Source organism: Miscanthus floridulus, chromosome 5 (assembly GCF_019320115.1).
Source record: "Miscanthus floridulus cultivar M001 chromosome 5, ASM1932011v1, whole genome shotgun sequence".
In the NCBI taxonomy this organism is placed as follows: Eukaryota; Viridiplantae; Streptophyta; class Magnoliopsida; order Poales; family Poaceae; genus Miscanthus; species Miscanthus floridulus.
Genome location: NC_089584.1, coordinates 144,798,626 through 144,820,745, shown reverse-complemented (window position 1 = coordinate 144,820,745; position 22,120 = coordinate 144,798,626). Strand labels below are relative to the sequence as shown.

The 22,120-nt window shown below is 43.9% G+C and overlaps 1 long non-coding RNA gene and 1 pseudogene across 1 annotated transcript; one reads left to right on the top strand and one right to left on the bottom strand.

The window, feature by feature from the left end:
• The first annotated feature begins 12,171 nt into the window (after window positions 1-12,171).
• Window positions 12,172-13,968, top strand: LOC136453978 (uncharacterized). The gene is made up of 3 exons (XR_010759095.1): window positions 12,172-12,790; window positions 13,097-13,313; window positions 13,408-13,968. It is a non-coding gene; the product is annotated as an uncharacterized lncRNA (long non-coding RNA).
• Window positions 13,969-14,994: 1,026 nt separating this feature from the next.
• Window positions 14,995-20,076, bottom strand: LOC136453977 (uncharacterized; annotated as a pseudogene).
• Between the last annotated feature and the right edge of the window lie 2,044 nt (window positions 20,077-22,120).

Below are 22,120 nucleotides of genomic sequence, written 5' to 3'. Positions count from 1 at the left end.
TCGATCAGGACCTTGGGGACTGTCATGCCGGCGATTGTTGGACCCAAAATGAGTGGATAGTGGTCGGCGTTAGTCACGCTAGTCCATTGATCTTTTTTGGAAAACTGGATCGGGTACTCAGACCAATTAAGGTACTTTGGTGACAATGGCAACGGCAAGGTCAAAGGGCTTGGTAAGATTGCAATATCCAATGATATGAGCATTTCAAATGTGTTGCTAGTTGAGAGCTTGAACTTCAATTTGCAATCCATGGCTCAATTATGTGATCTTGGATTCAAATGCATATTTGGGGTAGACAATGTAGAGATCATAAGTGTAGATGGTTCCTAACTTGATCTTCAAAGGCTTTAGATATGAGAATTTATACTTGGTTGATTTCTGTAACACCCTCGGTGTTACACAGTGAATCACATGCTAAAACATGTCATGAGCATCAAACTTAGGTGATATTGCATGTGGTGTGATGGATAGGTAAAACATTGTAACTTAAATGAGTCGTAAAAACATAAAACGAAAAGTTAATTCACGATTTATAAAGTTAGCAAGTAGAGATGTAACTAATTTTTATTGAACAAAAATGCTATAAAACATATAGGTGACGTCTAAATAAAGTTTGAAGTACAAACTTTGTAGATGACAATGCAACTTTGCCTTCCAAGAATATGTGTTGTTAATTAGTACTTTTAGGAGCTTAGAATTTGAATTGGAAATTCAAGTCAGCCTTAGCTTTAAATTCTTCTAAGTCTAAAAGTTGGTAGTGTCGATGTTACATTGGCAATTTAATTCTAAAAATTCAATTAAACATTAGTATTATGTTTTTCCTTAGTGGGTTGCACCAAAGTGAGTACTTTTCAATCGTATAGGGGTTGGTTTAGTTGTTATGTGTTTTGATCATCAATTAATTGATACAAAAAGTTAGAAAATGATGTTTGGACAGCTAGTCTAGGGTCTTGGGCGCCGATTGGTAGCACCAACTTGGCATGCCCATATTTTCTTCTCTAGTCTACCTTGGTCCAAGTATTTTGCTCCATATAGTAGCCTTAGGTACCATCTTCAGCTTGGTCGAGTTAGTTGGGTCATAACCGAGCTAGATGGGTCATGATTGAAGCTTTAAAATTTGTGCATGTCATAGTTCGAGTGGTCTAGTGCCATGGGCGTGGTCACCGCGTGGCCACCCCATGCCGTGCACTTAATTGCGTCTCATGCGCCGCACCATCATGTTGGGTCGGTCGAGCCACCTTGGCTTGGCCGAGGTTGGTCACAGCGGGCCACTAACCCCATCCTATGCCCATTGCCCTGCCTCGCATTGCCGCCTTGATGCTGCATTGCAGTGTAGTCACTGCCGCTATCATCACATCACCGTGACATGCTACTGCTGCTACTACCCTTGCGGTGTCACGTCGTGATGTTGCTGCCCGTCTCATCTCTAAGCACGTGGGTTGCCCCTTGCTGTCTCGCGTCGTCGCCTTACCATTAACGGTGCTATGACCATGCATGCCACGCTACCCTACCGCCTTCACATGCATGTTTTGGCTTTGGCTCCTGAGCATGTGTCACCCTGGTAGCATCGACCGCACCCCACCAAGGTGAGTACGGACCGAGCTGGACCTACCTCTTCCCCCTCCTTGGTTTTTTCTTCCCTGTCACCATGGACGATGAAGTCGCTTCCTTAAATTCAGTAGATATAGGTCACCTCATGTCGATTCACTACCTCTTTGGCTCTACCTATGAGTCATCTAGCCACCTGACCCTACCTTGCCTTGACTCATGTCATGACGAACTCCAATTTTGGAGTCACTCGCCGCCGGGCCTCTAAGGCCGCATCGGCAAATGCCGAGAGCATTCATCCATCCTAGAGCTAACATGTTCAACCAATCGCATCACAAGCTTCGCCTCCCTCTCCACTTCACCCTGCGCACCACTACCTAATCTATACTACCTTCATGTCATAGCTAACACGGCCATGTCGTCGTGGAGCACCACCGCACCCCTCTGGTCGCACGTGGCCAGGCTTCTTCGCCACCCCTTGGCTCCAACAAACGTTACGGCCGAGTCTAGGGTAAGCTAAGGATGCTCTCGTAATAGCTAGATAGCAGTGCGGTGGTCTAGGGTGGCTGGTATGGCTGCGCCACCATCATGAGCAACCGCTCACCGTGGCCACCGCTTTCGAGAGCTCCGCTGCTCCCATACCCTTGCTTAGCGTAGACGCTAGGACCATAGATGGAGGTCGGCCCGCTAGCTGGGCCAGTGAGGACCTTAGGTGGCTGGCATGGCTAGCAAGTGCCATGCCACTGCACTGACGAGCGTGGGGGAGCCTGGGAACTCCCCAATGTGAAGGTGAATTATTATAGGGTCATTAGTGCATGATTGCTAACTGCGTGCATAGCGCGCATAATGGACGTATGATTTCGTTTAAGCGCTGGGACTTTTGTGCAAATGTGTCATCGTGCACGGGCTCCCACACGCATGGGCCACACCGTCATGGGACGCGTCTCGTTGGGCCGTGAGGCCAAATTTGCTTTTTCTTTTTCCTGAGAAATTAGAAATAGTTATATCATTTTATTTCTGGGTTGATCTTTGATAATTAATATCAATTCATATAAGTGTCCAAAAATTGTGAAATAAATTTTGTTGAGTTCCTCAAAATGTTTTCTATCTGATAGTATGGTTAGTTTATACATGTTTGTGTTGATGCTAAGGTCTATTAAATCATTTGAAAGTGTTTAATGTTATTTTGATTAATAATTGTAGGAATTTTTGTGGCAAATTGGTAATAGCTTTGGCCATGAAATTTTTACAATAGATTCATTATATTATTATGTGCTCACTATAATTTTTGTAGCCTTAGAATAGGTTAAGAAATATGGTAGCTAAGTATTCCTTGTTTTAGTATATATGAAATCGTAAACAAAGTAATAAATGCATTTTTGTTGCTAAGATAATACTTGAACGTTTCATGCCTGTTTAATGGAAAAGATGGATAGCTTAGCACCTTATTCATTAGAGTTAGTTTAGCAGCTTAGTGAATATATTCTTAATTTAAGAGCTGTTGTTGCAAAAATGATAAGTGTTACATCATCATTGCATGCATGTAGAGAACGTGTTGGTGGAGTTCGTGACCACTGGAGAGCAAGAATACGAGGAGGTGATCGAGGAGTATGAGGAGGAGGTTCTCATACAGGAGGGAGCCCTAGAGCCACCTGTGACTAACTTTGCTGACACCCCACCTGCCCAAGTCAAGCCTCGGTGCATAACCCTTATTTTGAATAATTACTGGATATATATATATATATATATATATATATATATATGATGTGCATTTATGTTACAGGCTTATTATTAAAACTACATGCATAGTTATACCTACCTATGAGTCCTACTAGCATAGATCAAGTAGCTGCTATGCTTAGGCTATCGATAGCGTGAGTAACCTATCGTTACTCACAATAGGTGATTATTATTACTCTCATGACAAAATGGTAAAAGGAAATGGAGACCGGGCAGGGATATGGTATGGGTATTGGTGGGTGTAATAGGTTGTGTCCCGCGGCCAATGGGGCATAGCTTGGTTACACTATTTTCCCTATCTGTGTTAGTTAAGGACCGTCCGTTGTAGTGGATTTTAGTCAGGTCACAGACTTATTATCCTGAGCACATACTTGCTTATGGGAGCGGGAAGGCTCTTTGCTCTCTTGTCATGGGTTTCGGCTCTTTCTGGACCAACTGATTGGAGTCGGGGATGGTGGAGGTCTAAGCACCACATTGAGTCCGGGACTTAAGAGTGGGGGCTTGGAGTCCAAGTTTGGACTGGGGACCTAGACCCCTTGATAGGGAGAGTGGTGGGTTGGTCTTACTTGTGCCTAGGGTACAAGCAGGGCTGTGTGTTTTCAGGGGCACCTAGCTAGGATACATTGGTCATGAATCACCATGTGATACGGTATGGCTTGGCTACTGATCTAGCACCAGTAGTAAGAACTTGAAAGATGAAAGGGAATGAACGGATCTGATTACTCAACTCTTGCTTGAAAGTAGAACTAGGTGCTTACATAGAATGTTTAGCTAATGAACTAATCAGTGACTGCTAATAAAACACATATGTAAGGATTCACTACTAGTAATGCTTTTTCGCAAACAAAAATGAAACCCAGGCAAACCATAAAGCTTATCATATTCTTTGGAGTCAGGGAAATTATTCCCACTAGTCGGGTAAGTCTTGCGAGTACATTATGTACTCAGGGATTTATTTACCCCTGTTGTAGGTACAGCTTGAGGAGTGGCTATTGTGTGGAGGATTATTCTAGTGGGCACAGACGGATTCTTGTATCTTATCGTTAGATGTTTATTTCAATTCCGCTGTTTAAATTCCGCACTCTGAACTTGGTATTGTAATAATGTATTTTTGAGAACTATTGCTATATAAAATAGACTAAGTGATGTAAACTCATTCTCATTATTGGATCATGGGTGAAAAACATGGATTGTTTGAGTTCTCCCTTGGGGTGTGCTCGACGGAACCATCCGATGTAGCATACTTTCGGGGTGCTTAGCATGTGGTGGAAGATGAGCACCTCCAGAAGCATGCTATTTCAGTCGGTTCTACCACAATTTCAATGCTAGTGAAGCTCAATTATCTATATGCTTGTTCACTAAGTCTAGTATGGATTAGTTATGACATAGAAGGCTTGGTCATGTTGGAATAAAACAATTGAATAGATTGATTAATCATGACTTGGTTAGAGGCTTGAAAGATATTATGTTTGAGAAGGATAAGCTTTGTAGCTCTTGTCAAGCCGACAAATAAGTTAGAAACACTCATCCAAAGAAAAGCATGATGAGCACTAGTAAAGCATTTGAGTTATTGCACATAGATTTGTTTAGGCCAACACAATACACTAGCATCGGTGGAAACAAATATGGCTTTGTGATAGTGGATGACAATACTAGATATACTTGGGTATTCTTTCTAGTGGACAAGAGTAATGTGTTTGCAACATTCAAATCATTTGTCAAGGACATTCACAATGAGTTTAAAACAACCATCAAGAGAGTTAGAAGTGACAATGGTAGTGAGTTCAAAAACACTAGAATTGATGAGTTATGTGATGAATTTAGAATTAGACATCAATTCTCGGCCAAGTACACTCCACAATCAAATGGCCTTGTTGAGAGGAAGAATAGAACACTCATTGATATGGCAAGGTATATGCTTAGTGAGTACAATATGGGTCAATCCTTTTGGGCCGAAGCTATCAACATGGATTGCTATTGTAGCAACCGCTTATATTATCACCCATTGAAAGAGAAGACACTCTATGAGCTCTCGAATGGTAGAAAACCCAACATTGCATATTTTTAGGGTCTTTGGTTGCAAATGCTATATCTTGAAGAAAGGCACTAGATTAGGGAAAGTTTGAGAAGAAGTGTGATGAAGGATTCTTGCTTGGATACTCCACTACAAGCAAAGCATATAGAGTTTAGGAATTTGGCAAGTGGTACTCTTGAAGAGGTGTATGATGTTGAATTTGATGAAACCTAAGGGTTCTCAAGATGAAAATGAGAACTTGGAAGATGTTAGATGCATTCAACTTTCAAATGCCATGAAGAACATGGATGTAGGTGAATTGAGGCCTAGACAAGTGAATGATGATGAAGATGATCAAATGCAAGTGCTATATAACTCAAATGTGCAAGATGACACCTATTCAAGCAAGTACAAGTGGCTCTCATGACAATGTGCAATATCAAGTGGCTAGTACATCATCTCAACCTAAATGATCAAGCAAGTGCAAAGCAATGTTCCAATACTACAACCAACCAATATTGCAAGATATCATCCATTGGACACTATAATTAGAGATATTTCTAGAGGTGTACAAATAAGATCAAGATTAGCATCATTTTGTGAACTACTTCTCATTTGTGTCATCCATTGAACCAAATAAGATAGATGAAGCATTGAAGGATGTTGATTAGGATGAATGCTATGCATGAAGAATTGAACAACTTCACAAGAAATCAAGTATGAGAATTAGTGGAAAGACCAAAGGGACATAATATAATTAAAACCAAATGGGTCTATAGAAACAAGCAAGATTCAAGATGGGATAGTAGTAAAGAACAAAGTAAGATCAGTAGCACAAGGATACACTTAAGTCGAAGGTCTTGACTTTGGAGAAACATATGCCCTAGTTGCTAGATTGGAAGCAATTAGAATCTTGCTTAGCCTATACTTGTGCTGATAACATCAAGCTCTATCAAATGGATGTCAAGAGTGCATTTCTCAATGGCTACATCAATGAAGAAGTATATGTTGAGCAACCTCTCCGTTTTAAAGATGACAAGAAACTCAACCATGTGTACAAGTTGAAGAAGGCATTATATGGCTTGAAGCAAGCACCTAGAGCATGGTAAGAGAGATTGAGGGACTTTCTCCTCTCAAAAGGGTTCATGATGGGCAAGGTTGACACCACTCTTTTCACCAAGAGGATTGGAAAGGACTTGTTTGTGTTGCAAATCTATGTTGATGACATCATATTTGGATCAACCAATCAAGACTTTCGTGAAGAGTTTGAAAAGATGATGGCTAATGAGTTTGAGATGTCCATGATTGGAGAGTTAAGTTACTTCCTTGGTATTCAAATCAAGCAATTGAAGAATCGTACATTTATGAGTCAAGGCAAGTACATCAAAGACATGCTCAAGAAGTTTGGCATAAATGAAGCAAAGGCCATTAGTACACCAATGGGAACAAATGACTATTTGGATAGTGATGCAAGTGGCAACATGGTGGATCAAAAGTTGTATTGGTCTATGATTGGAAGCCTACTCTATGTGACCACATCAAGGCCGGATGTCATGTTTAGTGTATACATGTGTGCAAGATTCCAAGCCTCACCAAGAGAAAGTCATTTGAAGGCTACAAAGAGAATATTGAGGTACTTGAAGCATACACAAAATGTTGGTTTGTGGTATCCCAAAGGAGCAAAGTTTGAGCTAGTTGGTAACTACGACTCAGATTATGTGGGATGCAAGGTTGAAAGGAAGAGCACCTCGGGCACATGTCAATTGTTGGGAAGATCACTTGTTTCATAGTCATCAAAGAAGCAAAATAGTGTTGCATTATCAACCACTGAAGCCGAATACATTTCCACCGGTAGTTGTTGTGCACAAATCTTTGGATGAAGGCCACATTGAATGACTTTGGAATCAAGTTCAAGAAAGTGTCATTGCTATGTGACAATGAGAGTATAATCAAGCTAACCAACAATCTGGTTTAACATGCAAGAATAAAGCACATTGATGTCCGCCACTATTTCATAAGAGATCACCAACAAAAAGGGGATATTTGCATTGAGAGTGTGGGCACTGAAGATCAACTTGCCGATATATTCACTAAGCCATTAGGATGAGAAAAGGTTTTGCAAGCTAAGGAACTGAGTTAAACATATTGGATTTCTCAAATATGTGTTGATGCACCCCCACTTATATGACATGCCTCTCCTTCGAGCAATCCAAGATAAAAGTTGACTAGGCATGCATACATCCTTTGCTAAGGACTTGTTTAATGCATGTAGTCATTCCTCATGTATTTTAGGCTCATTCATGAAAATCAAATGAATTTGATGCTTAGTATGGTACCACTATTGCTTCGATACTTGACTTAATCTAGTGGTAGCATATGACATAGTTTGTGGGCTTGTGAACCTAGTGTTTGATCTAGAAAATGAGCTACAAGTATTTAACTCAGCATGGTACAAGATAACCCTTATTTGGAGGTGTGAAGAAGCTTGTCCTTGGATCAAGCCGAGTTAAATATCTTTGGTAAGTGTTCTAGATTGGATCAATTTTAGGAAAATGATCCTCACCCCCATTGATTGACATTGATAATATTAACCTATCTAAAATTGAACCTTCGTGGTCATTGATGACAAGGGGGAGAGAAATTGCACAAAGATAAGGTCAAATGACAAAGGGGGAGAACTTTGACATAGGAGGGAGAGATATGAGAAAGTAAGAGGATCAATTAAAATTTTGAGCACACAAGTAGGTGGAGCAAGCTCATAAACTTGATTGGTGCATTTAGATGTGCATTTCATATGTTTGCTTGCATGGCGTACAGCTTTAAATTTAAAAATTCCTATGCTTGTGTGGTGGATGCTAGTTGTAGGTTTGATTGATGAAATGAAAAAACTAGCATGCATAGGTTGAGTAACTAGACTTATGTTTATATTGTGAAAACTAGACCCTTGCTTCTAATGTTGATCTCACGGGGTATTCTAGTTTTTGTGTATGTCTAGTTACTAATGGTGCTAAGGATGGTATATTTGGTGCACTCCGATTGGTATCACTGCTTCAAAGGTCCATCTCTTATACCTTAGCATCATTTGATAGGACATTACTCTCCCACAACTCAAATCCATGCTTACGTGCAAGCTTTCAATCCAAACTCTTAGCACATATATAGGGGGAGCAAATGCTACCAATGGGGGTTCATGAAACTTGTCCAAATCCTTTACACATGGTAAAAATGCTTGGGCAAGCAACATGGATTCAAATTTGAATTTATTTCATATCTTTGTGGAGGTTGTCATCAATTACCAAAAAGAGGGAGATTGAAAGCCCTAGTTTGGTTTTGGCTAATTGATGAAACCTATTTGGACTAATCCTTGCATCTAAGTGTGTGACTAGATAGTATGGTCCAACCCAAGTAAAGGAGCTAGGTGGCACTCATGGATGGAGATGGCCACATGAAATGAAGTCCATGATGGTGGTGTGGACATGTGATGATGATCCAGCTCCCGGACTTGGAAAAAGAAGAAAGAGAAAAACAAAAGGGGCTTAAGGCAAAGGTGAAACTTAATAGGACCTTTTTGGTTTGGTGATCGAGACACTTAGCGAGTGTGATCATATTTAAGATAGATGGTCGTACTATTAAGAGGGGAGCTCTTATCGGACAACTCGATCATCTAGTGCCACTAGATGTTGAAATACTTGCATTACATTTTACTCCTAGTGCACATTTGGTGAGAAGTGATTAACCTTTGAAAATTGATTGTGAAAATGCTAACACACTTGCACGTGATGGTGAAACACTTGGAGTGTTAGCATATTTGCAAAGGTGGTGAGAAAGGTGAAGAAAAGGAGGCAAAACTCGGCTTGGGGTGCTGCCATGGGGCACCACCACCCCTTGTTCGGTGCACCGCCACATCTGTGGCGTTGACCGGCTGGGAGGCCGAGAGCAGTGAGTTGCCCTAGGGGCACCGCCACTGTGTGTTCGGTGGCACCGCCACCCCTAGGGTAGTGCCCACCTGGACATGGCCGAGACTTAGGAGAAGTGAAACAAGCACCGGTGCGTCTGGTGTGCAGCCGCCGCTCTAAGGGTGGTGCACTGCCCGATCACCAGCCAGCGAGGAGGGGTGGTGCCACCACCATTTTCCTCTAGAGGCTGGTGAAATAGGGTTGGTCACCGCCTCGAGCACCGCCGCCCTAAGGGCGGTGCACTGCCATAAAAATCCAGAGAGGGGTATTCAGGTAGATGGCCTGGGTGGTCATCGCCACCCTGTCCAGGTGCCCCAATGGCTAGTTTTTAGCCGTTGGAAAGTGACCGTTTGGAGGGGCACCGCTATGTTCGATGTCGAGGCACCACCAGGTCTGGTGCCCTCGCAAAAAGCTGCTCCAAAGGAGTAACGACTCTATTTACTTATGGGCTTATAAATAGAGCTAGTGGTCTGGCCTTGGCCGCTCTCTTGGCACTTCTAATAGCTGCATACATCCTCTGAGAGCTGAGCACACCACTTCACTCACTTGCATACTTGATTTCATCATCTCGAGTGAGATTGGAGAGCCTCTAGTGCATTGCTTAGTGTTCTAGCATCTAGTGGCACTAGTTGAGCGATTTGGGCTGGTGGAGTTCTTGTTACTCTTGGTGTTTACCGACACCTAGATGGCCCGGTGATTGGTAGATCGTTGAGTGGCTATTAGTGATTGTTGTCGGCTCTGATCGTCAACATTGTGAGGGGTTCTTGTGCCTTTCCCGTGGGAGATCACAAAAGGCAACTCTAGTGAATTGCGCATGGCTTGTGTGATCCTCATCTTGTGTTGGTTGCGTGTCACCCTATTGAGGGTTTGGCATGTGATGCCAATTAGCACGTAAACCTCCAAGTGAGTGAATCACCACAATGAGGACTAGCTTGCCGACAAGCAAGTGAACCTCGGTAAAAAATCATAGTGTCATCATTTCATTCCGAGGTGATTGGTCTTCATTTGTATTCATTTTTGTGATTGATTGGCTACTTTAGTGATTGGCTCATTCCTCTACACGGCGGTATAACACTCCATCCTTCCCGCGCATTTACATTTCTTAGTGTAGCTTGGTCCTTTAGTGTAGCTAGTTTTGAGAGCAAGCAAGAGTAGTGTCTAGTAGGTTAGTGAGTCTTTTTAATTAGTTTTTGAGAGCTCACTAATTTAGTGTAGTGATATAGACTTTGAGTGCTTATAGACAATAGCAACTAGAATTATGATAGGTGGCTTACATTCTTAGTAGGCTAACGCAACATTTCGCTTCGCCTCATATTTATCTAACCGCTTTGCGTAGTGTTGCTTGCAGAAATTTTTATAGGCTATTCATCCCCCCTCTAGCCATTAGGACCTTTCACACGTCAAAGTTTTCTGTGTCGATAGGCATATCGACATCCCAAGGGTTGACTAGGACATCGAATAGCCCTCTCGGCCTTCCTAGCAGTTGATAAGCCTTAGGCTCAGCCACAGCAGGTACTCAGCGGTTCAGTCAGTTCCTTCGATCCCATTTACATTTACAACGTATTTACCAGTGTGACTGATGCACGTGCTATTGGTATTTAGATGCCTCCGTTGGAATCCAGCAAAGAGACGACAAGTTGAGTACTGATGGAACTGGACATCGGGTCACCTACAACGCACGCACTCACCCCTACGAATGCACGCACACAAGCCTAAAGTGCTACTGAGGGTCTTATAACCACTAGCCTAGGGGTCCATTTGCGAACATCGAGTATTTCAATTTTCAAGAATTCGTTTCCATTAAAATTTGAATATGGATATATGTATTCATATTCATATTAATATTCATTTTATGATATAGTGGGAGATTTAAAACATTGCAAATGATTAATGGCTATGGATATAAAACTAATATTTTAAAAAGAGCATGTTACAAATTAAAATTTTAGTAACTAGCATTTTAGTCACGCCAAATGTCATAGTGCTAGCGCATCTAGACAACACTTCACATGTACAGGACTATATAGTGGAGCTGACGAAGTCCTAGGCTGAGCGAAAGGACCGGGAGGGCAGCTTGGATAGATGGTGATCTACTATGGCGTCAGAGTCCTCGTGACGGGATCAAGGGCTACCCATCGAGTTGGTTGCGAACTGATCATAGATCAGTTGGTTGGATTCTTTGTGGCGGAAGTCCTCGATTTAACACGGGTAATCGTATTTTTCTAGATTTATTTTAAGAGTTAACGGTGCTACAATTTTCGGTGTTCGGTGACAGGTGACGTCCACGTCGACACTGGGGCACCCGTGACCGTTTTTTTTCTTAGCATTTACTTAGAAATTCATAATTTTTTTAAGATCTTTATATTAAGGTCGGCTTAATATAAAAAATAAATTCCAAAAACCGGAATACTGTAGCGGAACGAGTGAACGCAGCTAGGTAGCTGGCTGTTGCAGGACAGTAAACACTGTTGGGAGCCCAATCCGGCTACGCAAGTCTATCGGGCAATGAAGAGCCGATTGAACGAACTGCGCCGATACACCGAGACTCTGGGGAGCTGTCGGTAATGCAATAGCCTACAGGTGTAATTATCGGCCTCTTGGTAGCCGATGAACACCCAGATTTAAAATTTTTTATTTAAATAATATTATTTAAAAAAATCCTAAAATTTCCTAGCGTGCAGGAAAGCCCTGATCCCATGTTACATTTCATATTGCATATGATCTCCAGCCAGGGATATTAACCTGGGCATATCTCTACTATAATAGACTAATCAAAATTATAGTAGGTCCTCTCGAAAAACGTTCTTCACTGAAAGCTTCCGACCACTATACACTTAAAAAAAAATCAAAAAATAAAATATCTAAATCAAATCCAATGGCCGCCGACGCCGCGCCCTCGCTCCTCCCCGCATCCCGCAGACCCCTCCCTCTCCCGCATCTCGATGAGGAAAGCAGCCCTAACTATGGTGTTCCCCACGCCGCCAGGCCGCCGGCCGCCACGTCGGGTCGCGGTCATCCTCTCCCCTGAGGACGCCACCAGGTCGCGGCCGTCCTCTCCCCCAAGGGCGCCACCAGGTCGCAGCCGCCAGGATGACGGCCACAAGTGCGGGCGCCACCAGGTTGCGGCCGCCAGGACGAGTGGACGACGGCCACAAGGGCAAGTGCCGTGGGCGTGATGCTCCACATCGCGGCTGCATTCAGCTCCCAGGTCACCGCAGGGAAGGTGTATGCCAGGTTTTGTCAGTCTCATCGCCTCCTGGTGCCTGGTTTTGCACAGATTTGACTATGAATTAGCTTGGTTGTGAACGTTGGTGCAGGGGGTTGGTGGTTGTGGCATTTGATCGGAACCTACAGGTGTACCTGGAACTCATGTGCCGCGCGTGCAGTAGCCAACTGATGCATCGTGGATGCCCACACTACTTAGAACTAACTTGCAGAATCGTCTCCTCCAAATACCAGACCTGCGCTGCCTTCCTTTGCTTCTCCTTGATGCAGACAAGGACGCCACGCCGTCACTGCCGTGGGGAAGAAGGTAAGAGCGTCTGCTGACGCTGCGCAGCTTCCCCGTGCCCCTGTGCTCCCTCCCGCACCATAGAGCACGCCACCTAATGCCCCTGCAGCTGCGAGCGACTCTTCAGAGGACGTTTCTTTCTCTAATGCAAAACTTTGGTCTTTGATTCATTAGAACATACTAAAATATACTAAAGTTTTACGCCATTGCTATGTTGAAACACCTCTCATGCTTAACATGGAAATTTTATCTTGCATCACTGAAATCTTCCGCTCGGCCATGCCTTGTTCTAATTGATTAAACAACCTTGGTTGCTGAATTTTGCAGAACGAAAAAAAAGCACTGAAGATTAAAAATGTTGCATCATTACAGTGCCAGGGCAACGCCATATGAACAGATACTGTATCAAGTGCATTTTTGAAAGAACTCATAAAATCATTTGTGTTGAACTGTTGATGGCATGATTCAGCATATGAGCAATGATATAATACAATGGCTGTCAGATCTTGGCTATTAAAAAAATGGTGATATAATCATTGAAATGGTCAGAGCTCACTTTTGTCCTTTGCTGCTGATTATGCATCTTTAATTTTACCATAATTCTGGAGGATATATGATTGATTATATCACGATTGCAGGGCAAAGCTACTGATCCTTTAGTTGGAATTTCTCAACATGGAAGGAACACAAGTTGAGTTCCAAGCGTTGGCCAAGATTTTCTTGTGTGCCTTTACAAAGGATCACAGTTGTTTGAGCAATGGATATCGCTGTTCCTTTTTCAGCACAATATACTTGCAATTATTGATAGCCTCAAAAATGTTGATTATGATAGCTAAATCAATATTATTATGGTTACATATAAGCTGAAGCATCCTTAAAATTCCAGTCTTTACAAATTAAATGCTCGGCGAGTTCTCAGGTACGCGGAGAGGAACATCGACTTGTTTTTGCCCAAAATTCCGGTCTTTGCAAATTAAATGCTTGGATCATTAGAATCTTCGACTTGGCTCTAAATATTGCTCACCCTCTCTGTTGATTCGTCTTGCATTCCCAAAGCCTGCTTGTTTCCCTGACCACCCCCAAAAGGGATTCGAGACGCCCGCGAGTTGTTCCTTAAAATGTCCACTTCTGAATATTTCCTATAGCGGATTCTTGCCTTTTGTCTCTATCAATCAAGCTTCCTGTATTAGCTAGTCCAACTCATGTGCTTACTTATCATGTACTCATTTAAGATCTCGACTCAGACTGATTTACATTCGGTTCTCCTTGTGGTTTAGAATTTTAGTTTTTTTTTCCTCCTTTTTCAGTAGCATCCCTATGGTGAAGATCCAAGAGCTACATCTGCTCAGAGGCGTGTAGAATGGTGTGGCCTGTGAAGATTTGTTTAATTATAGTTGACTGAACATTCTCTATCGTTGGTTAATACAATCTCTAAGTTCTAATGAACTAATCTAGCAGCAGCCGTAATACTCCTAGAAAATTGACATGTATAATGTTTTTTCTTACCTGAAACAATTATATTGCCTTTTTTCTACAATGTAATTTGGTTGTTTTAGTATGCATATATTTCAGTACAACGTTTTAGTAGGCATGCATCTAGAAGAGAAACATAGAGCAGGACCTAGCGCAAGTTACAAATACATGGTACGCAGTGATTTATACTTTGTCATCTTCTTTTCATTACAAGTATTTCTGATAGAACCTATGGTACGGTGGATTCATTGCTTCTCACTATATTTTCACAATATTGTATATGAAAATTTCTTTATAGAATCAATGGATTAGCCCGCTCCAGGGGCGGTCCGTGGCTCAGAGGCCGGCACGGGTCGATAAATGATTAGTTGATTCTCTTCAGTTGTTGATATTGTCGCAGCGTACAACGTTTAAATGAAGCAAGTACTTGATATATTGTGTAATTGCAGCAAACAAGTCTGTTGACTCTTTTCAGTAGTTGTATTTTGAGCTTGAGGGCAATGGTGGATTTAGGCTTTTAGTTTCTTGATTTGTTTGACTATGTTCTGCCGTAGCGTTAGCACGGGCATTATACTAGTTTGCTATAATGGCACAAGTGAGAAAGGCAAAAGTTCACAAAACCAGTGTGATGTTACAGTTTTATTCAAGCTGAGCTACGTTATGCTCTGAAGACCCAAAACGAGCATCGAACATTGTGTCGAGGGACGGCAACAGAAGAAACCGAGCGCTTGCAAAAGGATGCTCCAGAATGTTTACACAGCCTCCACATTTGGCTCGGCATCCCCATTATCTTCAACAGGCTCATCATCCTTCTGTTTCACAAATCCGAAATATTCCTCCTCCGAATAATGCTCCTCCGCGCTTCTGCCAAAGATGAATGGTCTTCTACCCATTGTTGTAAAAGGCATTAACCCAAACGCACGCGCGGTTTTGATCTCTCTGGCAATCTTACGCTGAGCTTTTGCACTTATACGGGTCTGTGAAGAAAATGAGTAGGTTAAAAACCATGGCAAACATATGTATTGACTATGATACAGAATTACAAATGCAAAACCGTAAGATCCTGGCATAGCAGTGGCATCGGGATCTCTTTCCAGCTATGCTACCCAGATACGCCAGGGTAGGGACTAGGGACGTATCCCGTATCGGATAAATATCAAATACACACCTACTTCTTGCCAATACGTTGGGGTTGTTGGATACGCAGATCGATACGGCCCAGTCCACCAGTGGATTTGCTTGTAGTAACTCCCGCACACCTCCATCTGCCGCATCCTTTCTCCCATACATAACCCTATACACGGTCGCCACAACTCGCTCTATGCCCGTTCGGCGAGATCGCGTACATGGCCACCAAGTGACCGCAGCGGTGAGTTCCTCCTCAGGAATTCCTGTGGAAGTGATGCCCCACGATTGCGAGCTCCTAACTTCCTGAGCTCCTCCAGGACGAGCGATGACGTGTTATGCTGCTCCAGAAGATGAGGCAGCAGCTGCACTCGCCCTAGGAGGCGATGGCACAGTGACGGTAGCCGAGCGTGACTGCCCATGGCGTGGCCACGGCGTGGTTACTGCCACACGAGGCGTCCATGGCAATGCCTATGCGTTTGCCAGCAGCAGCCTCTCTGCCCACTTAGCTGTTCTGCTCCAAGAAAAGGGAGGTAAGGGCAAAGGCCCCCAGAATTATGTGTGTTGGTTGCTGGTCGGAAGTTATGTTGCCTAAATGTTTATTTATTTAAAATATCAATACATATCATTTTTTTTCTAGAAAATGCCATATCAGTATCCGTTGGATATTGATACACGTATCCATGTCTGTTGGATATTGATACATGTATCCATATCCATGCTGCATAGCTATCCAGGATGGAGCAATGCATTCAGGATAGCTGCTCCCAGTATTGCATGATAAGCAACTATCTAACACGACAGGATCTGACCATTTCACTAAAAGGAAGGAATATCTTGCCCCAAAAAGCTCGTCCTCATATGTAACGAGTACTTGAGTATCAGTGGTTACCTGCCTTCTCTTGATGATAATTCCAGCTTCTGTAAGAAATTTGGAGAGGAATCTAACGTTCTGCAAGGAACAGTTCCAAATCTGTTAAAGAATGAAACTAGAATGTACTTGTAGACAAACATGAGTTCATCAACCAGACCAAAGATATAATCTTTGGAGAAACATTACATTCTCTTCCTTGCAAAGAGGCGCCTAACAGTAATATTTATTGACACAGTTTTCCACAGTGAACTGATTTTCTTTGCAAATTGATCCGATCAGTCAAAATATATGTATTTCATAAACGTTGAAACTTGGAACATTAAACACATGGCTCGCATTCAAATACTTGCTTTGATGCTTGTCGCAGTCAAATGTTTGCAAACCAAAACCATTCCAATGTGTATATAAGCTTCTTTTATGCACTAGTAAATTAAAGAAGGTGGCATAGTGATTAACATGTACTTCATTGCAATGAACTACCTTGAATTTGCTAAATTCAAACAGAACAAGTAGAAAAATCAGAAGAAAATGTCAGAGTAACATAAATTTAGTGTTAACAGTGAGTATTATTCATGATCTAGCCATACATATTAAGATATTTTGGGAAAACTCATATATTGACAACAAATTTGTAACGGACTTTCGGGTGGCGCCATCAAGGCTATGACCTCTAATTGAAAAAACAAAGTACGATTTTGAGATCAACATAGACGCGCGGCGTGAAAAAGAGATCAGCATAGACTCGTTGTGTTCCTGAGCTTGCAGCCCTAGAATTTACAAAGCCGTAGAGCACAGCAAAATACACATTTCAATATAAAATAGAAACTGTAGTCAATTTCCTTGTGTTGTCAGGCAGATATACTCACCCTAAAATCAGCCTTCTTCAAAACCTCCGCTGTAGTTGTTTCAAACTGTGGTCTAGGAGGGTTCTTTGCGGCTGCAGGTCTTCTAAGGTCAAGGTCCTACACTTATCAGAATTGAATGAAACAAGGCATTAGAATAGCAACCACGCATGGGCAGATCACCGAATAAACTAATAAATGAAGAAAGAAAGTTGTAAAGTACACATGGTATATTGGTATTATAAAGAGTAAATCCGCGTATTGGAAATGAAATTCCCATTTTTTTTACGAACATCAAGCTAGTAAAACACACGATTTTACTGTGATTTCAGGATAGCAGACATTTCTAGCCCACACACTTACCCACTAACTCCTGAATGCTTACACAGGATAACAAAATCATATAGGTTGCAAAAGATTTTAGATTACTCGAATAATTCTGGCTATGTACTGACAAACCAAACTACTGCTTACCCGAACAGAATATGTCGAACCTCGCTTATACGGCACATCAGGCCTGAACTCAAAATCATCTTCCCAGTCGTCGTCGTCCTTGTCCTCGTCGTCCTCCAATTGGAAGCTGCGTGCCACATTAGCAAGCTTATCACTTAAGCCATCGTGCAAAGAATCAAAACCACCCATCAACCCAGAGCTGCTCCTGTCGCCAGATGCAGCAAACCCAGGGAAACCAGTGCTGCTATTGTCACCGAACCCAGGGAAACCACCCATGGACGACCCAGATCTGCTCCTGTACGTCACTGAACCCAGTGAAACCACCCATCCCAGAGCCCATATTGTATCTCCTACCAGCGTTCTCAGCCCTATCATGCTTCACGTAGAGTGATCCTTCGTCTGTGCCCTTCCTCCCAAACAGCCGTTCTTCGAATTCGTCCATGGTCTCGCCATCCCCTGCACGAAGAAACAGTCGAACAAGATAGCCATATCAACATCAGCCTGATTGAGACCATTTTTTTTTTCAAAAGGACGGCAAAAGCTTTGCCGCGATTTCTATTAGACGATGAAAGAAAAAAAAAGGCAAATGCCTACCCAGTTTTTTGAGCGGAAACTGGGTCCAAAAATCATACAACTCAGGAGAGTGCTCCACTCGTCCTAGCAACTTTGGTACAACAACTGGGCAACTATCACAACTCACACCACTACTTTATCCAACTTGGTCAGAACGACCAAACTAAACAACTCAACTATCACCTAACAAGGTCCGAAGAAGACGACGTCCTACCGAGCGACACCAAACAGCAAGGATCAATCGCGAAACTAGAATGCCTAGCCATGCCCCCAAGGAGGAAACGACGCTAAAAGCGCCGACATGGTAGCCCGCCAAGGAAGGTTTTCACCTGCAACATCCAGTACGGTAGGAGAAGAGGTAGGAAAGGACGCCTTCAAGAAGGGGAACGACGTCCGCAGACGTCGTCGTCCACGCTTTCGCCCCCACCTCAAACCACCTCCACACCGTCGCCGCCAGAGGCCCAACCCTACCAGGAGGCAGGGTGCAACGGCCTAGACGCCGCCCCTAGGGACGCCGACCAGGAGAAGCATCGGGGGCAACCCGCCGGAGAGTCCGCCCCCACCGCAACCGGCAATGCCGGCCAGCAGCAGGCAGAACCAGCCAGCTCCACCATGAAAACCTAGCCCGGGGAAGGGGAAAGGCAGATGGCAAGGGAGAAGAGGGCCGGGATCAGAAGAAGCCCCAGTCGCCCAACCCACCAACGTCCCCACCCCCTGCCGAGCCAGCCCCGCAACAACCACGCCGTGCAACACCTCAAGCAGCCTCCGCGCCGAACTGCCGCTGTCACGCCCGCTCCCCAGCCCTCCATGGATCTCGGTCAAACCACGTCACTGGCACCGGGTAAGAAAGACGCAGGATGCCACAATGGGAGCGCCAAGCACCAAGCGTCTGCAGCCCCAGCCACCGGCGCCGTTCCCGGCACCCAGGCTGGAGCCGCCGCTGTTGACGCATGGGCTCCCCGCCAGATCCGACAAAGAATCACCGGATCCAGCTAGCAGGCCACCGGATCCGGCCCCAAGCCGCCGGATCGAGAGGGGAGGAGGCCGGCCCCTAGCCAGATCAGCCGCGCGGTCGCCGTCATCTACCTTGTAGGTGCCGGATCTGACCCCCAAGACCCTGGACCGGACCGGGCCGGCGTCGCCGCCGCCACCGCTGCTTCAAGCAGCCCGCAGCCGCTGTCATCACGCGGCCTTGCGCACGGCGCCACCACCGCCATGGCCCTGCAGGTCGTGAATCCACCCATGGGGGCGATGGATCTGGACGAAGGGATGAGGACTGGTGGACTGAGCGCCGGGAAAGCACCGCAGTACGGGATGGAGAGTCGCAGCCGCCCGCACGGCGCGCGTGCTCCGCCCGGCCAGAAAGCCCTACCGCCTCCCTCCTTGCAGGTGCCGAAGCGTCCAGCCACCCGCTCGGGCGACGGACAAGGGAGGGAGGGAGCAGAGCGGGGGCTGGCGGCGGTGCTACGGGGGCTCCCCCGAGTCAGCCTACGGGAGCGACGCGAGGGAGAAGGCCCAAGAATTTTGTTGGAAAACCCAGCCAGTCACTGATTGAGACCATTCAAGAGTCAATTATTCATTCTTAAAGTATTATTAGACCAGAAGTATAAGGACATGATGGTTTTTAGCTCGAGAAAGCTAGACAAAGAATTCACATCAGACCTAGATCTCCAGGGACCATTCGATTCAATTTACTGTTATAATCGACTTTAGGGAAAGGTACACAAGTATAACAACTATGGGCATCATACAGCACGAGGACCTCCCATGAGTGGTATCTTTTGTTTCAAGAGATACCACTCATGGGAGGCAAGGGAGGAAGCAGGGATCAGAGGAGGGCTGGATGCTCACCGGACTGGAATGAGCGACGGAAGGCGCTGGCAGCGGACAGGCGGCGGGTGGGTTGGAAAGGCATGATGGAGAGAGGCACGGGACGGGAGACACCGCCTCAGTGCGGAGCTCACCATCACGCTCACCTGGTGGTACTCCTACTACCTGTGGCATTCAATACACAAAGATAAGTGTGACAATAGCTCCCTTCAAAATGCCCAAGCCAAAAAGACCACTGATCACAGCCACCTATAATCCTCTCAGAGGTGCTCACAGACCTAGCATACATTGGTTTCTCTGCTGCAACTTAGTCCAAATAGGATTGTCACCTATACCAGAGTTTAATCACCTGAAGCAATTCCGGGCCACTAAATCGACAGTAAAATTATGGCTTTCTAGATTTGCCTGGATAGTATTGCATTGTTTTCAATTACTAATGGAACATCAGTATATATGGCCATATGGGTGGCCTAACTGAATATATTAGAGACTACTCATTTAATCCCGAAGTGCCATTCGATTCATTGGTGACCTCGCGAGGGAATGCTAGTAATGAGAGACATTTATAGGCACAGGACTTGCCTGACACAGTATGAGAGGGCTGCTCGAAGGCAACTGCTTGCTGCAGGCGTGGCGCTCATGAGACCTACCTTCCTCTATCAGCTGTGCGTAAGGAACGAATGTCCCTACAACAACACTGCAGAGGAAATGGACTCAGATTAGATGCTGTATGTATATACGACATCTGAGATTGGTAAACAGAACAAGGTACCCTAAGTTACTGATAAATTAAATGACCAGACAACATGAGCAATAAAGTACCAAATTTCCAACCAAATTAAAGAGGACATGACCATCGGTAGCTGTAGTTAACAGGCAACTTGGGTTGAAAAGGAATGCCTGATTCAGTAGTAGGTTTTAGTATTGATGATAAATATATCTGAAACAAAGTAGGGAGTTTCGCAGGGAAAGTAAACATGACATGAGGCAGCACGGGTCAATTTGCAATTGGTTTGAGGCTGATGAACAACATCCATACAGTGCAATCAACAATGTACAGGCAGCATAACTAATTGATGAATCGAAAGAAATATGCCAACAGCGATGTACAAACTAACTGCACTTTTAGAACTGAAATGTTGCTGGCTGAATTGATGGTGGCCTAGGTGGGAGGGCGACTGAGGATGGGAGACCACGCTAGCAAAGTCATTACCGGCCACCGGAATACCGAACAGTCAAATAGTGCGGTGACAGCGACCGGCCGCCGGAAGCGCACGACGCAGGGCATGGATCCACATCCTCGGGGAAATTTACAAACAAATGACTAGCATGTAGACGCGGCGCGAGCAACTCTCTTAACAGCAGCAGGGAAGAGCAGTTATATAACAAAATATTAAATTTTTAACTTTGATCACATATATAACAAAATTTTAACTTTGATCACATATATATCAAATTTTTAACTTTGATCACATATATAACAAAATATTAAAATTTATAGTACATAATTATTATCATTAGATAAGATTGTCGAATCTATTTTTATAATAAACTTATTTGGAGATACAAATGTTGCTAATAATATTTTCTATAAAATTAGACAAACTTAAAAAAAGTTTGACCGGCATGAACATCATAGACACTTATTTTGGGATGGAGGAAGTGGTTCGGTACTTTTTATCAAATTTTGTTGTCAAATATTTTCAAAGTTGATTTGGCTCTTATATTCTTGCAATTTGAATTCGATTTGCATCTAATCAAGCTGGTTTATTGTAAAATTAAAATGTTTGATACCACCGTAGGAAATTATGAAGCTCAGTTGATGGTCGATGCGGCCATGCGCCATGCACACCCGTGGCTGAGTAGCCTCTCACGAAGTCGGAACTAGAAAGGGAGACACGCACATAGTGACAACTCGGTGACCAAAACCAGCATGCAGGCTACCAACACGATCAGAATTCAGAACCTTGAAACAAAGAGTATGTGTGCCACGGTCGTCAGTGCAAGATTTTAAGAGAAAAAATACTGTATACTGGGCCTACCTTGTGGCCCTGCAGCAGATGCTCATGGCAAATAAATATAACACTGCCAGTTTATTTTGTTCATCATTCCCATGCAAATTATCTTTGGTGCATGCAATTGTTGCTTACAACAAGCATGACTACATGTGTTCTTCTTTCT